General features: G+C 40.9%; 1 protein-coding gene across 1 annotated transcript in view; it reads left to right on the top strand.

Moving 5' to 3' along the window:
• The first annotated feature begins 956 nt into the window (after positions 1-956).
• The window catches only part of plxna1a (plexin A1a), a 252,074-nt gene continuing 240,591 nt past the window's right edge, over positions 957-12,439 (top strand). Inside the window, exon 1 of the mRNA XM_079802430.1 lies at positions 957-1,140. The gene's annotated coding sequence lies outside the window, so the exon portion shown is untranslated. The remainder of the gene's footprint in view (positions 1,141-12,439) is intronic.

The following is a 12,439-nucleotide window of genomic DNA, read 5'->3' as shown; positions in this document are numbered from 1 at the left end:
CTGTGATATATATAAATTGATATATAAAAAAGCAATACATAATGTAATGAATTGTCATGTTTCATTGATGTACAGACCAGAACTGACCGCAATGGAGACCATTTCGACAGTGTACGGTTGCTATGGTTACCTCCACTTGCCAACGTGACTGCCGTTAGTTCACCCAAAAATGAAAATTCTCTCATTAATTACTCACCCTAATGTCGTTCCACACCTGTGAGACCTTTGTTCATCTTCGGAACACAAATGAAGATCTCTTTGACGAAATCCGAGAGCTCTCTGTCCCTCCATTGACAGCTGTGGAACTATTTTCAAGGTCCAGAAAGGAAGAAAGACATCATTAAAATAATCCATGTGACTCCAGTGGTTTAAACGCAGGTCAATATTTTTGTAAATAACCCCCCCAAAAAATGTGTGCGAACAAAGCACTCACGTTGCTTCATAAAACTGAACATGAGGGTGATTAATTAATGACCCAAAAATGTATTTTTGGCTGAACTAACCCTTAAAGGTCTATTTGGTAAAAACATGTGCTTGTCATCTTTTTTTTCTTTTTTTTTTACAAAGGTCTAAAAAACCTATTGTTCAAAATAATTATGATGTCAGTCTTCATTTAATTGTATGTATAAAACGATAAATATATATGAAACATTTCACTTTTTTTAACCTAATTTCAAATAGGTTTAACTGGTGGTACAATTCACCTGCTACAATACTCCTCTAAAGCTATTTTATTCATATCTTCTATTATGCTTGGCAGGCATACACAAAAGACAAACAAACCATCGTCTCTGTGATTGTAATAAATGTGCTTGTATACATCGACAGGTGGTGCAACGGACTGGTATTCAAGACTACAGACTGTAGGTTTCACCTCCTCCAGCGCGCTCACTGTCGCCGCCTGGCTGCGACGCGAGATACAGCCTACTGTATCTATCTGGCAGCGCGTTCCCAGAGACTCAAAACGAGGCTGCGTCTCGACCAGGGCGCGCGGACCGCATTCCTCCTCATTCATGCCGTGCTGAGACTTCACACTCGGAAAGTGCACGCGGAGCTTTACACACTGCTGCCGAGAAAATGTACTCAAGTTTGAGATTTTACGCATGGCGAGGATAATAAACCAAGGTATCAAGAGCACAAGTAAGTAACCTCGGTTCTTTACGCACAGGCGTGACTTTTCAATGCAGTTTGTTTGGGGGGAAATGCAGTTTTTTTTTTTTTTAGATCAGATGCGTGTCGCGCGCTGCTTTCTTCGGCGTTCACTGTGAATGTATCGATAGTTGATTGCGTCGGAACAGCCGAGGAGTGCGATGTGGACATTTTATATGCGGTTTGACACCTCAGTGTCTATTAACTGACGCATTAAACAAGCGGATTTTTGCATTGAACAGCAGCAGTGGAGGACTAACTTGCTTAGATTCCCTGTGGTTTAATTGCTTTACTGAAATAAGTAACAAGCAGGTTTGGGTACAGGGGCGTTCTCTGGGAATATGCAGAATGTAAACGGTGCATTTGTTGGGTAGCGCAGTTTACCACTGCATATCACACTTTAACTGCATAGCGAGGGGTGTTTTATTTTTAAATATATAAACCAGGCTCTGCCCAACGCCTCTCAATCCATCAGTAATTTGGCTATTGGATTGTCAGTATCAATGTGACAGTGGGTTGGCTGTCTGTAAAATCTCACCAAGACTGATTCAGCTGGGAATTCGGGGAAACTGGATGTAGGTTACAACTGTTAGGCTGCGTGAAAAAGGCAGAAATCTAAGATTAGACAAAATTCCAATCGCATTTTCACGCATGCATTGCGTAGACTTCATAGCCTTCACATATAAATCACACTAATTAAAAATAATATTACATGGCTTTTATTAAGATTAAATTACCTATTTTATGGCTATCAATTTGTTTTTCTCGCCAGGCGGGCAACTGTTTGACAGTCGAAGTGTTGGTGTGTTTGTATGTTTATGTTGTGAATGGAGGATTTGTTCTGCTTCATTCCTTTTTACTATAGCCTTCATTGCAACATGTTATTCTAATGATTTTAAGAACAAAGAAGTAGACTAGTCCGTGTTTTCTAGCAGTAAGTGAGCTGAAAGATTACGTTTTTGTCAATGTTTTGATCTTGCTCGTCCGTTCTGTTCAATGGCTTGTTTTTTTCATGACTGATAAGAGATTAGAAGAGCACGTTTGTTTCGAAAGTAAAGGTGTTGTATGAAAATAATCATTGAAATTTGGTCGTTTAAACTTAAGACTTCAACCACTCAGTCAGCATTAGAGCACTCGTAACCGGACTGAAAGATTGTCTTGTGGGGAGATAAGCAGACTGTACAAAAGTTACGTTTGTCATAACACTCATATTCAGTGTATAGGCTATTGAGAGTGGCAAATCGTACCTTTTGGGCACAACGTGAGGACATTTCCACTCCATTCTTGAAGTAGAGACGATGTGACATAATTTGTAATGATGGGAATTCTAACGGAACGGTTCTGGTTCCCATTCCGATTCTTCTTCTTAACGGTTCGTGATCCTGTCACTGTCGATTCTACTTTTGAGAAAGAAATATTCAGAAAAATGAATGCGTTTCTGCGCACAGCAGTCTGTTGACTGATTGATGAGAATTTCAGATTTAAACAGAAATCCCCACAGAAATTAAGGTAATAACTTTTACAAAATGTTTGTTTACACAGACTTTCTATCTGCAGTAGGCTAGCAATAAACGCATACTGGAGCTAAAAATGAATGTTACACTATTACTGAATAAGAATGCTTACAACAAAACTATTGCGTATTTGATTTAGCCTTTATATAAAAAACATAAGCGTCATTGTTTTGTAAAAATTGCTAAATTGGTCGCGTTTTGTATTTTATTCACTAAAAAGAATCATATAATGAAAGTCTTTTTTTTTGAGAATCGCACCACACAGGCCGCGTTGCATGTTTTTGATTCACTAAAAAGAATCCGTTCATAAAAGTTATTAATTCTAGAGTTGGGCTCTTGGGTCATCTATAACCAAGACCATTTACCTTTTTAAATGGATATACAGTAATACAATAATTAGATAGTCCCCCCCCCCCCAAAGTTAACCAATGAATTAGGTGTCTACGTTGCACACTTAAACCAATAGAGTCCTTGGTAGTTTGATGAAGTTTGTGTTATGAAGTGAAGTTACAGAATCAATCTCAACGTTATAGGCGTAAATGTCCACCTTTATGTCAATGCGGTTCGCCTCTGTGACATTGTGGGAAACGAATTGCGCCATGTCAGAATTAATCTCGCTTTGAGTCGTTATGTTCCGCGCACTCGGCCTTTGCCGTGATTGACGGATGTTTTAAATATCCCTGACATCCTCACCTTCGAGCTTGTCAGTGCCAGCCAGCCTCCTCTCGAGTCTTTCTGCCGGTGTAGAGTGGGCTGTGGGCTGTGTTAAACCTCCGTGCCCAATCTATGAGGCGCTCTTGGCGCCTTTCCCCACACTAAAGAACGTCTGAGACGTTACAGTACGTCACAATTAAAGAGTCACGAGCATCATTTACATTTATAGTGAGGGAGACAGTCAGGGGCTAGTTGTCACACTTTTTATTCCAGTGAATATCACCTAGGTTAGGTTCATTTTTGATAGTCCATATCTGTGTCTGCAAATGTCTTAAAGGGACAGTTCACCCAAAAATGAAAATTACCCCACAATTTACTCACCCTCAAGCCATCCTAGGTGTATTTGACATTCTTCTTTCAGACGAATACAATCAGAGTTATATTAAAACATGTCCTGGCTCTTCCAAGCACTATAATGGCAGTAAATGGCAGCCCAAAATTTGAAGGCCAAATAAGTGTATCCATCCATTATAAAAGTGCTCCACACGGCTCCGGGGGTTAATAAAGGCCTTCTGAAGCGAATTGATTGGTTTTTGAAAGAAAAATATCCATATTTAACATTATAAAATTCCGGCGGACCACCTTCCGTATACAACTTATGGAAAAAGCGTACTGCCGCATCGATGATGTTGTTTTGAACTGTGTTATGCGTTACGCTTTCTTTGTAAATTGAATAGGGAAGGGGGTCCGCCGGAAGCTAGATAGTTTACTTCATAAAGTTTTAAACATGAATATTTTTCTTACACAAACCCATCGATTCACTTCAGAAGGCCTTTATTAAAGGGATAGTTGTAACCATAATTGTAACCAAGCAGAGAGAGCAACCATTGACTACCATAGTAGGGAAAAAAATACTATGGTAGTCAATGGTTGCTCTCTCTGCTTGGTTCCCAACATTCTTCAAAATATCTTCTTTTGTGTTCAGCAGAACAAAGAAACTCATACAGGTTTGGAACAACTTGAGGGCGAGTAAATGATGACAGAATTTTCTTTTTTGGGCGAACTATCTCTTTAACCCCCCGGAGCCATGTGGAGTACTTTTTATAATGGATGGATACACTTTTTCCGGCTTAAAATTTTGGGCTGCCATTATAATGCTTGGATTAGACAGGAATTTTTTTTTATATAAATCTGATTGTATTAGTCTAAAGGAAGAATGTCATATACACCTAGGATGGCTTGAGGGTGAGTAAATTATGGGATCATTTTAATTTTTGGGTGAACTATCCCTTTGAAGTCTTATGGATGGATAAAAAATGTTCTGTTGAACACACGTTGACCTCTTGAGACAACTTGCCCCAATTGTATTTTTATTGTGTTCACTTGTTTACCCAAAAGTTGTAGAAGAAAAAATATTGGAATTGTACTTTAGAGGACAAAGTTAATAAAAAAATCTATTTGATATATATTTATTATATTTTTGGGAGTTTTAAAGTAGGTGTTTTAAAGCAAATATAAAACTCTTGACGTTTGACTCTTGAATCTTTACTGAGATATTGCCCATGTGACAACTAGTACCCAGCAGCAGGTACCCATACATTGATTAAAAAATAAATGAATAATCTTGCCCACAAGCATCTCTCCTTCCTATTTATCAGCTTTAATTTTCAGTTTTTCCATTTCATTTTTCCTTTTCTTGAACAGAGGGCTCTTAGATTCTCATTAGTTACTTGTCTTTTTAGTTCCCTTCAATATCACTTCTAGGACAGACAATGATATCTTTTTGATTGAGTTTATCATAAAACACAAGTTATTTAATTTACTCTTCCAATCCATTATCAGCTCCTTCTGCACCTCAAATCTCTGGAGACGTCAAACTAACACAATAAAGGCAGTCAGGCCTGAAGTGTTTTGAAGCTGACTGTATCAGATCAGAGGAAGAGATAATAAAATTGTTTCTCCCTTCACTTTTCTTCTAGTATGTACGTTTATATAAGTGTGCGCCAAAGGCTGGCAGATGGTTATCCCTCTGAGAAAGTGTGTGATATTTAGATACTTCATGCCATAGGAATATGACAGGAATAGAGATTAGGGTACCGTTTATATTTGATCAGTCTTATTAGCAGCCTACTCTGTTGTATATTTTAGTGCCTTGGTAAGAGGCAAAAATAGTGCTGTTGCATCAAATTCATTCTCAATTCTCTCTCAGTTATTGTGTGTGTATAAATAGTTCTTTGGCTTGAGCAGGGTTTGGAGATTGAAGGGTCAGGCCATGTTTTGTTTATCATGGCCGTCGTCCTGAGAAGATGCAGCTTTTCCCGCTCCCTCAACAGACTGGAGGTCTCAGCTGGGAACCTCAGTGTAGAATCAGTGCCACTCATGATGTCAGGACAGCAATGATGAGCTCTCATTCTTCTTGTGTTTTCCAGCCCTCTTTCTTTTCAACCACACAAGGGGAAAAAAATCCATCCCGACCTTTGTTTTGAGCTGCCGTTTTTCTTGTTTTGCTGTCAAAGTATGCGGCCGGTAGTGAGATTAGAAGCTTTCCCGTGGTGACCAATGAAGCTTGACCATGACCAGGAGTATCTCATTCCAGAAAATATGATTCAGCAGTATATAATTCAACCGCTGAATGGTGTTACATAGCACCTTATTCTAGGAATAGATAAGTGATGGAGAGAGTACGTGTTTGCGACCAAGCTAACCTTCCGTGTCCAGTTCTTGGAGGAGTTTACTCCAGCTATTCGACTAGAGCTTGAAACACCAAGTGTGACCTTTAACCTCAATGTCAGGTCACATACCATTGTGAATGAAAGTGTCAAGGGCCCTCGAATGAGCTTTTGCAGCCTTCACCCATCTTGGATCGGCCCCTGACCCCTTATGCAAATTGAACATTACATCATTTAGCATTATTAGTGATACATGCTGTTAGATTTAAATTACAACGTCTGGGACCGTTAATGTACGTCAATACCAGTCAGTGGTGTGGATTTCTCTTTTGGGACAGGGTGGGGGGGACCTTTCCACTCACCTCTCCTTTCTAGTTTCCAGAACAGCGCATCTATCCCTCAGCCTTATCAGGGCTTGGATCCGATCAATGCTATCTGCCATCTGCTTGCAGACTACAGCTTTACCACCACCCTCTGTGGAGTTTTCTATGGCCCCTACAACTGATCCTGGATAGCATTGTCATGACACTCACAATGTATTATGTTAAGCATAGGGTAGGTTTCACTGATGCCAAACCAGCTGTTAAGGGTATTATTAACTGGTGCCGTAGTGTTTTTCCTTTTCGCTCGCCTGTTTTGTATCGAGAAGGGCTTTAGGGCTCTTATAATGGAAGTCACAGACTGGCAGCATCCCGGAGCCATATTTCTTTTTGCTGTATTCAAATGCATCCCTTCAGGTCTGGTTTGAAACCTGTGTTTATTTCCCCCTTCTGTTGAAAGTGACTCTGGAAGCTTAGCTATAGGCAACGCAAAGTCGGTAATAAGAATAGCCATGTGCGGTTATAAGGGTTTGCACGTGTATATAAGTACTTTTGGGCTGTATGTGCAAAATCCGTTTCTATTCATTGTGGTCCGAGCAGGTTTACTCTTTGTGATTCCTCCTTATGTTATAAGCAGTGTGAACTCAATAATAGACTATTTACTGTCTGGTTCATTTCATTTGGCAGTCGTCTCTCCTTGGATTCTGCCACTGAAGCACTTCCTCAGGCAGTTGTGGTTTGTGTACTGAAAGCCAGTTAAATAATGCACGATCTCTAGACTGGCCATGTAAGTAAGACTAAAAGTGATGGGGCCCAAGGGGACGTCCCTCTCCGAGGACCACAGATGCTCTAAAAGTCCTTTCAAGAGGTCAACAGTAGCCACATAGGTGCGTTTTCAACGTGTAAGAAACTGGATAGCATGTGCAGTTTATAATACTGCTTTGTGGAGTTGCTTCAGCAAATCGATAAATGGATAAAGCTAGCTCTTGATAGATTGATAGATGTAATATGTTATGATATCGAATTGGTTTTAATACGAGCGTTGAGCTTGTTAAGTCATGGTCCTGGTGTTCAGTCGCCTCTTAATTAATATCTCATTAAAAGACGGCGTGTATTGATCTCTCGCGATAATGTTCAACCTTTAATACAGCCAGAATGGATTTAGATAGTTGACCTCATAATCTCAACTGTTTTCGCTTGCGGTTCATTCTGGCATTATAGATCGGGACCTTTGCTTTGTAATTTTGGCTGCTGGTGATCTTTGCTTGGCTGGTTTTTGGCTAAAGGCGGGTTTGATTTGGAGCCCGCTTTGTGAGTTGGTTTTCATTCAGGATTAGGTCTAATCCGGGTGAGAGAAACCAGCGCATTGGATCTGTCGCGGCAGGCTTATCCGTTGCCCGAGTAACAGAGGACTGTGAAAGGGTTAATTGAAATCCCAAAGCGAGGTGACGTGTCGCCCTAATCCGCACTGCCCCATGACCTCTAACCTCACGGGGGGTCTTTGACGGGGGACCTACTTGTCACTGCAGGCTTCTCGGAAGCTCTGTAAACTTCTCATTCCATAATGATACTTCCTGACAGAGGAGCAGAAAGCTCGTGGAACAGAAATCATTAATCATGTTTCTAGCAGCTAATCATGTTTTTCCAGCAGTCTGCGAGAGAGAAAGTGAAGGAATGGACTGCTTTTTTAAGAAGGTGATTATGCCAACAACAGCATCAAATGAGTAAACTTTAAAAACTCTGCAAGGGAAAATGAGATGAGTTCGAACGGAAATGAAATAAAATGTATTCCCGTATTAGTATTTGGCAGTATAGTGATTTTTGCGGCTCTCTCAAGGTCTGTTTGAAATGGCAAAGTTACTTGCTAGTAGGTGTTTTAATTTAAACTAATCTGTACTCCCATTGGCAGATTATGTCCCTGCTCATTTGCATAAACTGACAAAACACAAAGCTCAACTTCGCCAGTGGTTGCTTTTGCAAAATCTTAGAGAAAATGAATGACGTTAAGTTGCTTTATTACTGCACATTGCTGTCAGTGTGAATATACCTTCAGTATGTCTTAGCTCCTCATCTTCCACAACCTGTACTAATGAGAACTGGTAAAAATTTGTACGAGGTGGCGAAATTGTAAGAAGTTAACCAAGCCATAATGTCAAACCCTTAAACCAAACCATGATTGCAATAGAAAAAAAAGCTTTTAGAATTTGTTCATACTACACCTTACACGTTTGCTATTTTGTATGAATTCTTACCAGTTTTCACAAGGGTGTTGTCTGGTGCAAATTAAAATTTTCTTAATTTCTTTTTAGTCCTTTCTTTCAAACGTTCTTTCTTTTAACTCTTTCCCCACCATTGACGGAAAATTCAGTCTTTCCTTGTTCTCACTGTTATATGGTAGGGGGCGCTATTATGCATCTTCTGGAAGAGTACAGAATCTCCTGATCAAAACACAGGCGAAGAAGAAGCAGAATCAAGCCATAGCAATTACATATTACGCAATTATCAACATTAAACAGCATATAAATAAAAACTGCCTAATGTTACTGAATGAAATGTCGGCCCAGGACGAGCTATAGGACTGTGCAAGCATTAGGGGTGTTGATGGACTCGATCTACTCCATCTGTGTTTGATCATCGTTCTGAATCTGATCCAGATACACGATTTTCTCAGATGTTTGCTCAATGTTGCTTTTTTAAATGAAACTTACCCACATTCAAGTGTTGATAAAAAAAGAACGCATGAAGCTAGAATAAAATGGGGATACTTTTTTTGATATATTGCATGTTGCAGATGTTCATACAATAACATATTCTGGGGGCCATGAAAGTTTTGTGAAAATGATAAAACATTATGGCGGGGAAAGAGTTAACTGTTTGTCTTTCTTTCTTTCTTTCTTTCTTTCTTTCTTCTTTCTTTCTTTCTTTCTTTCTTTCTTTCTTTCTTTCTTTCTTTCTTTCTTTCTTTCTTTCTTTCTTTCTTTCTTTCTTTCTTTCTTTCTTTCTTTCTTTCTTTCTTTCTTTCTTTCTTTCTTTCTTTCTTTCTTTCTTTCTTTCTTTCTTTCTTTCTTTCTTTCTTTGTAAGGTTGGTTAAGTTGTATTTGGAACATGGGCCTCTCTGTAGAGCTCTGTTGAACATCAGCAGCCTGATTCCTTTAACATAGCCGGCTGCAGGCATTCTGTCTCCCTGGTAAATCTCCTCTCTCACCCCCTCTCGCTCTCTCTCTCTCTCCCTCTCGAACACACTCTCATTGAGTGGCCCGTTCTGGAAATGATTACTCTGCCAGACCAATGAGCAGGCTTCCCTTTGATGGGTCATAAACAGAGGTCGGAGGTCAAATTCCTCTCCCCAGATGGAATTCGCTTGACATGCTTCACTGCAGAGCCCGGAGGTGTCGTGGGGGACGGACTGTACGCGTGTCATCGTGCCTTAGTGGGTTAGTGTGAGTGTCTGTGTGCAGGATGCACCAGTAAATCTCCTTTGAGACTCAGTTGGGAGAGAGATAATGTGTGACTGTGCCTTTGGAAGGTGTGCGTCTATTTGAATGAACGAGGGAGAAGATGGCTCATGTGTGTGTATTTGAAAGTGTCACTTTGATGGAATGACTAGTAGGCATTCAGCCACAGGGGTGTTGGGGTGTGCGCCTTTACACCTCTCCTGACAAGCTGCATTTAACGTGTGTTTAAAGCGGTGTGCGATTCACTGTTTGTGAGGTGTTTTCTTCCCTACCTCTTGTTGCCCCCCAAAGGAGCTTTTCAACGTATCCAACTTTTCTGACAGCCTATTGCCAGTAAATTCAGATTTTAGCTGAAAAACAGGTTCATCAAAGTGTACTTGTTTATGCAGAGAAATATTTGTCTGTAGACTGATTAGGCTCCATAAAGCACTCAACTTTAGTGAGACTGTGAACGCATGATGAATACGCAATATGCTGCTCGGTAGAAGTGGGTTCTTCCATGCTATATGTAATTTCCACTTTTATATGTGCAGTTGCTTCATGAATAAGATATTAAAAGATTTAGAATCTGAAATTTTATGTTGAAGAAAAATGTTTAAATATATATATTTTTTCAATATGTCTTCATTTCATTGCATTTGTGTGGGAAATATGGAAATATAGCTTTCTTCAGGATGCATCCTTAGTATGTGCCCAGATTTGAATAGCACATAAATCAAATCAAGCATCTGGCATTTTATCAGTTTAGTTCTATTGTCTTTTAAAACATGAATACATGAATATTGCACAGTACGTAATTTCAAATTTCCCCAGTTTCCTTAAAAATACAAAAATAAAAATACAAAGCTTGATTTTTAGACAGGCAATTATTTTTACTTCTAAATTTGACTATAGCGGCGTTTCCACAGCAGGAACTTTCCCCAGCAACTAGGAACTTTTGGGTGGTACTCGGTTTGTTTCGACCGCAGGAACCAGGGTCTAAATGAAGTTCTGGGTAAATATTTCCCCTTCCAAACGGCCCTGCTCCCGAGGTAGTGCTTTTTCAAAGTTCGGGAACTTTTGGGGGTGGGACTTGGGCGCTGAATATGCTGATTGGTTGAGCTCACGCAGCATTTTATTTCAACCAGCATTTTTAAAAGTCTTGCAAGGTTCGTTCTGCTTTCAGTAAATATCAGTCTTGCTCTTTCTGTCCGATAGTCAGTCCCACGTCTCTGGACTAATTTGCCTAATCTTCACGGTACTTTAGACCGCAGTGGAAACGCAGCTGGTAGCAGGTCTGGGGGAAAAAAAGTTCCTGTAAAAAAAGTTCCTGGTACAAATTGTTCCGGGTAATTACGGTGGAAACGGGGCTTAAAAGTTGAACCTCAAATGGATAGTTCGCAGAAAAATGACAATTCTATCATTTACTCACCTTCTGTTCCAAACCTGCATGACTTTATTTAGAAAAATATGGGTAGGGTAACCAAACGGTTGACTTTCAAACCAGACAAAACCCCCATTGACTTCCATAGTAGGAAAAAAATACTGTGTAATTCAATGGGGCCCATCCATTGTTTGGTTACTGACATTCTTCAAAATATAATCTTTTGTGTTCAACAGAAGAAAGAAATTCATACAGGTTTGGAACAAAATGAGGGTGAGTATGTGATGACGGGGACCGGTTGATTATGCGGTGGTACTGCATGCTCCTCTGTGGACGGCTCGAGCCTCGTCTGCCCCCTGGCGGCTGGCCATGGCTCCTCCAGCTAAGAGGGCAGCCTGCAGCGAGTCCAGCGTTCCCTGCTCCTCCCCATAATGGCGGACGGCAGCAGGCTCCGACCCAGGGCAAATGCCGGCGACTCCTCCGCTCCCTCGGATGGCCACCCCATCTCAACCCAGGAACACGGCAGCTAGCTCTCTGTCCCACCGGGTCTTCTCTCGCTCTAACACCATCACCTCGGGCAGACCTCCTCTGCACCGCGATCTCCCTCAGCAGCGAGGGCTCCCTTACTGTCCCTCCTTCCTCCCGGGTTTGGAACTAAAGTAATGAAGTATGTTGAAATGGGAAGAAGGAGGTGGAAACCCGCGAACGTTTAAAAACTTTAACCAAAAAATAAACACAAACTGAACATAAACATAATGACAAGTCCAGGCCTGGTCCTCTCTCGCCCTTCACTGTCGTCGCTCTTCCTTTTATGCTTCCGAACTCCTCCGTGAGCGGTGTGACGCGCAGCTGGCGCTCATCTTCAATCACGCACCGGCCTCTCACCGCTCTCTCATGGCTCTTGCCCGCCCTGCTTGTCATAATGTGTCTGTGATAGTCTGTTCCCTAGATATGGCTTGGGTCTTTCATCCCAAGTCTATTGTTTGTTTGTTTGTTTGTTTTATGGATTTGTTCCCCTGCCAGTGTTACCCCTCCTGTTCGAACCTGCCCGCTCTAAGCTGGACTCCAACCCAGGTCCGCCGGCATGAGAGCCGGACACTCTAACAAGGAGGCTAAAGGCTTCAACCCCTAGCGTCAGTTGCTAGAGTGTCTCTTGAGATCAGAGTAGTGAGGTTTACTCGCACAGCAGCTACTAGCTGGCCTCCGTTACACCAGGTTAAACTGTACTCAGATCACTAGTAATAGCTTTTGAGGTATAATTCATGTAATTTGTGCAATGTTAAACCCGAACCCTAAGCATGAACAGTTATAATAG

Source organism: Gobio gobio (genome assembly GCF_949357685.1).
Source record: "Gobio gobio genome assembly, chromosome: 21".
Lineage (NCBI taxonomy): Eukaryota > Metazoa > Chordata > Actinopteri > Cypriniformes > Gobionidae > Gobio > Gobio gobio.
The sequence above is the reverse complement of the archived record's forward strand: the minus strand, read 5'-3'. Positions and strand labels throughout refer to the sequence as shown.